Source organism: Thunnus maccoyii, chromosome 23 (assembly GCF_910596095.1).
Source record: "Thunnus maccoyii chromosome 23, fThuMac1.1, whole genome shotgun sequence".
Lineage (NCBI taxonomy): Eukaryota > Metazoa > Chordata > Actinopteri > Scombriformes > Scombridae > Thunnus > Thunnus maccoyii.
The window spans coordinates 25,750,305-25,756,586 of record NC_056555.1 but is presented as its reverse complement, the minus strand read 5'-3'; the positions used below and the strand labels follow the sequence as shown (position 1 = coordinate 25,756,586).

Genomic DNA, 6,282 nt, shown 5'->3' with positions numbered 1-6,282 from the left:
CCAAAACATTTAAACAGAATCTTCACGTCTTCTGTTAAACTGTTTGTTTACTTCAGAACTTTCATCATGTGATCGGCTTCATATTTTTATGATGTAACTTGGTTTGTTGGTCCCAAAGTGTTTCCACTCATATTGGACCAAATGCTTCTTAATTGAAATGTGTTTCTGTCAACGATGCAACAGACGAGCAGAGCGAGACGGATCTGATGTCTGCAGACAAACTTCATGAGGTTCATGTGAGAAACTTTAAACTACTCGATTTTCATTCTGGTTGTTGTTGAGTCTTTTGTCTCAGTGTGGCTGTAATTTAAGAGATCAGCAGGTCTGACAGATGCTCCCGCTCTGATCTGTCAAACGCCGACTGAATCAACACTTCACAGCTCACATACAGACAATAATCTGTGTTTGCATGTAACGAGGACGGCCGAGTGTGTTTATGTTGGACGACCGCAGAAGCACTCGAGCGTGTTTGAGCTCTTGTGGATGTAAACATCTCTGTGTTTACTCTGCTTCTACCTCCGTCTACGCTGCGGTTCCCAAACCGGACTGTCGAGATAAATATGAGGAGTAACAAGATGTCAGACGGGAAATCTCAATATATTCACAGACAATAAAACAAAGCTGAGTGCTGAACAGAGTAACAATGATTGTGAGCAACATGTCATTTGTGTGGATAAAATCTACGACGTGCGCACAAGATGTGAGAAAAATGATCCTCAGTTTGTGTTCAAGATCTAAAACATCACGTCTTACACTTCATTTGAGCACTAAAGATTCTTAATTTAAAGATCCTCAAATTATTAGCGTCATATACTTTGATTTGAGTTCGTAAGGTTCTTAATTTGAACGTGCAAGATCCTGAACATGTGCACGCAAGATCCCCAACGTACTCACAAGAGCTGCACTCTGCAAATTCCCTTAATATGAGCAGGCAAGATCGTTAACGTCAGTCCTCAATATCCTTTAGTTGAGCACGCACAATCTGTAACAATCTGTACAATAACAACAGAAAATAACGAAGTATAATAAGATAATATATCCCACTATAACGAGACGGGGACAACGGTTTTGAAACATTCCAGTTAAGTCTGATAATAATAACGATCTGTCAAATCACTATTGACAACCAGGCAGACAGTTCCTGGGGATTATTCAGGCAATTAAGATAAATTAAAGTTGGGTTCATTTTCTCAAATGAGCAGATTGAATACATATCTTCATAATTCATGATAATAAACTGTTAGACGATACCGATACCATTCAACTTAACAGTTAGGAAATTGCTTGAACATTTACTGAAGTAATACTTATTCAATTAGTTTGCTGAAAAATCCATTATTGGACTGGATGTTTGAGATATTTATCACCCTGTAGCTAACAAAGGGTTCCCTCATTGATACATGCTGGAGAAATGCATAATATTACAACATTACATCAACCTACAACTGCATATCTGTTAATGTCACATGAACAACATCTGTTTAAATTTACAATATAAAATCTGTAATTTAAGTGTCCAAGATGCTCATTTTGAACGTGTAAACTCTGCAATCCTTCAGTTGAGTGCATAAAGGCCTCAGTTTGAGAACAAAGTTATCATATTTGCAAACGATATCATATTATATATCTTGCATACACCACATAATATCTGATTATTCAAATTGTTTTTAAACTTCCAAAAGTCTTTTCAAAACCAATTAAAATTCATTCACATAATGAGTAAACCAGTAACTCCAGACTGGTGTTAATGAGAGAAAACAAATACTTGATGTCCAGTGATGAACGTCTTTAGTTGCAGTGGAACAGTCTCATAATGTGCAGGAAACCAGATTATAAACTGATCCCTTACACGGTTAATCAGCCATGACAGTCCTCCAGGTAATGAAGTCCAGCCGAATGGTCGAACAGTAATCTGCTGCTGCAGCTCGAGGCGTCCAATCAGACGTTAGCTGGAGCAGAACTGGATCAATGCAGTTTTTCTCCTGCAGCTGAAAGTGAGCTGCTGTCTGCAAGCTCGATGTGGAGATGGAAATGTGTGTTAAACAGAATCAGCAGCTCAGGTTCAGTCTCACTCGTCCCGCCGTCACTTCAGATAAACAAAAACAGAGCGCCATCGATCAGCGTCGCTCTGAGGGTCCTGAAGCTGCAGAGATTTTTAATTAATCCTCCTCCTCCCTCTGCCCTCCCCCCTCTGTCATCCAGCCGAAGGGAAAGGAGGCCAGAGAGACGGAGGGCAGAGGGGAGAAGAAGAAGAAGGAGAGGAGAGAGGAGATAATTAGAAAACACCGCTCGGAGCTGAGAGGAATCAGTCACCTGATCCCCAGGTAAGAGCTGTCAGCTGACAAATGAGTCGGGATTAATGTGAGAGGAGAGAGGTTACCTGGAATTTCATCATCACCTCCAACACACACATCCACACCGACGTCACATGACTTCTGGCTGAAATCACACCGATTAACAGATGTGAGCATCAGGCAGTTTTTTCATTTTCAACTTAAAGATTAAGTTTCTTTTATTAGCTCTCGGCTCAGCTGGCGGGATTAATGTCAGTACAGATGGAACGACTGTAACAATACATCACATACAGCAGTGCAAACATAAAACATACACAGCTGCACATACCGTACAATACATAACTGTATGTAACTGTATAAAACTGTATGTAACTGTATATAACAGTATAAAACTGTATGTAACCGTATGTAACTGTATATAACTATATGTAACTGTATATAACTGTATGTAACTGTATAAAACTGTATATAACTGTATGTAACTGTATGTAACTGTATATAACTGTATGTAACTGTATATAACTGTATGTAACTGTATGTAACTGTATATAACTGTATATAACTGTATATAACTGTATGTGACTGTATATAACTGTATATAACTGTATGTAACTGTATATAACTGTATGTAACTGTATGTAACTGTATATAACTGTATATAACTGTATATAACTGTATGTAACTGTATATAACTGTATATAACTGTATATAACTGTATGTGACTGTATATAACCGTATGTAACTGTATATAACTGTATGTAACTGTATATAACTGTATAAAACTGTACGGCTTTGGTGAAGAAGCTCTGGTCACTACAGATGGTGAGCTGGGTGGAGGAGGGTCGTGGTGTGTTCATGGAGTCCAGTGTGGGGAGTTTACAGTCTATGATCTTTGATGCTCTGGTGATAATTCCGTCTATTTTCTTTATTGTGTGTTTAGATGTGTTTCTGTACCAGACAGTAATCGATATTGACAGGAAGCTCTGGATTATACTGTGTAAAATTAGAACTCGCCTGACAAGTAGAGTCTCTGTTGGGCTTCATGGTTGGCGTTGAGGTCCCATTTCAGGTGCTAGCTGATGGGTGTGCCAAGGAACTTGAAGTTACTGTAATTGGTTGGCTGTCGATGAGAAAAGGTGTTTTCATTGATTGTTTTGTTCTGAAGTCGATGATCGTTTCAGTCTTTTTTCTGTTCAGGACCACCAGTTGACTGATGTCTCCACCTCCAGCCTGCAGGCCTCATTGTCTTTACAGATCAATCCTACGATCGCGGTGTCGTCTGCGTGTTTCAGACTCCTGATGGAGTTTGATGTCGATCTGAAATCATTGATGAGGAGGGAGAAGAGCAACGGGGACAGAAGGATTTTATTCTGTGGACGACCACAAAGGAGATGGATACTGTAATTTAGAATTGTTCAATATATTTGTTATTATTTGGCTGAAACCAGAAGGGAGAAATTTACATTTTACATTCTTTGGTTTCATGATGGCGCCCCCTAGTTTTATATTATTTACATTAAATAAATAATAAAGTGATGACGTGTTGTTGCCATCAGCAGACAGTCACACTGAGCCTGATCGCATCCTGCTCCTCAACACATGACTCTGAACAACAACAACACACATCAGCTTCCTGCTAACGTCTCCGTCTGATCTCATTTACAGACATCAACGCGTCTTTCAGCGGTTCAGCTCAAACACAAACTTCTCTAAATGATTATAGAATCAATAATATAGTGTATATAGTTTAGTGTCTTCACTAAAGACTATTTATTAAATATGTATTTATTCAATGACACACCTGAACCAGTTTAATGCGTCTCTACCTGCCAATCCGGACGTTCAACAACAAGGCAATTCACATTGACATAAGACACAATGCAACATAAAGAGGATTTAATAAGAGAAACATCAAACAGAGGATTAAAAAACAGGAGAATGAAATGACTGAGAGATGAATAAAAACTCCAAAATGTAATTGAATAAAAGGAGAACAGAAGAGTTTTCAGCCTTGATTTCCTCTTGAGATAATGAATCAGAGGCAGATGTTATCAGCAGCTCAGTGTGAGAGGAAACTGATGAAGTAAAAAGAAACCCTGAAGCAGGAGGAGAGAGTCTCTAACACAATAATTATTTTACCTCAGGAAGGAAACACACACTCTGATATGTGAGTGTGTCCGCATCAGTATTCCAGTCTGCTCCTGACTTTCATTAGAAGCAGTGAAAAACAGTGAGAGGCCGATCGATAGAGTTCAGCTGCTCGACAGCTCGCTGAGAGGAACAGCGGCGCTCCAAAATATAGAAATATTACAAAAAAACCAGAGAAGTCAGACCTCACAGGCTGTTCCCGTCCTTCTGAGGAGAATGTTTATCGACGAGTCGGACGGACGAGTCTGAACCAGACTGGAAAACACCAGAAAACCTGCTTTTACATAAACAGCAACAAATTCATGAGGTGATAAAACATCTTTATTATTTATAGTTGAAGTGACAGTTTGAGATGTTTGTGTATGAAGTTAAAGCACTGAAAGCAGTTGAAGTGAGATAACAAACATTAAACTCTCTGTGGACGTTCTGGGTGGATCCTCGTGGTTTTGGAGACTCTGTGATCTTTTTTTTTGGAATTTATAATCAATTCCTCATTTCATTAGCGACCCGCTGAGCCGCCTCGAGGACCCTCAGTGGTCCTCAGACCTCCAGTTGAAAACCACTGACCTCAGAATTAAAGAAATAAAGAGTTTTACATCCTCAGAGTGTTTGTTTTCCTAAAAAGATTCACACACAGACACACACACTCATACACACACACACACACACTCATACACACACACACACACACTCATACACACACACACACACACACTCACACACACACACACACACACACACACGCTGGTCACCCTCTGTGGGTTTCCATCAGACTGCAGTAATGGTTTTTCTGCTTTGCGTGGAGACGAAGGCTCCGTGTATCCATCATCATCAGCAGACTGTTACTGTCCATGTGAGGACGTCTCTGTCAGCGAGACGACCAATAACACACACACTAACACACACACTAACACACACACTAACACACACACTAACACACACACACACACACACACACACACATTCACACACTAACACACACACACTAACACACATTCACACACTAACACACACACACTAACACACACACACACTAACACACACACTAACACACACACTAACACACACACACACACACATTCACACACTAACACACACACACACACACACACACACACATTCACACACTAACACACACACTAACACACACACACACACACACACACACACACACACATTCACACACTAACACACACACTAACACACACACACACATTCACACACTAACACACACACACACACACACACACACATTCACACACTAACACACACACTAACACACACACACTAACACACACACTAACACACACACACTAACACAAACACACACTAACACACACACACACTGAAACACACACACACACACACACACACACACACTGAAACACACACTAATACACACACACACCAACACACATACACACACACACACTGAAACACACACTAATACACACACACACCAACACACACACTAACACACTAACACACACACACACACACACTGAAACACACACTAATACACACACACACCAACACACACACTAACACACACACACACACACACTAACACTAACACACACACACACACACTAACACTAACACACTAACACACACACACTAACACACACACACACACACTGAAACACACACTAATACACACACACACACCAACACACACACATACTAACACACACACACATACACACACACACATACACACACACACACAGTTCATCCAATAAGAACAAAGACAGTAAACAGAGTCGACATGCAGCTGAAGCTGTAAACAGGAAGCAGTGTGAGGATCTCACTTCTCTCTCCTGCAGTCTGTCAACATGAA

The 6,282-nt window shown here is 40.2% G+C and overlaps 1 long non-coding RNA gene across 1 annotated transcript; it reads right to left on the bottom strand.

The window, feature by feature from the left end:
* Window positions 1-357: 357 nt before the first annotated feature.
* LOC121891069 lies at window positions 358-2,691 on the bottom strand. The gene is made up of 2 exons (XR_006094030.1): window positions 2,381-2,691; window positions 358-2,191 (listed from the first exon to the last, which is right to left on the bottom strand). It is a non-coding gene; the product is annotated as an uncharacterized LOC121891069 (long non-coding RNA).
* Window positions 2,692-6,282: the final 3,591 nt, after the last annotated feature.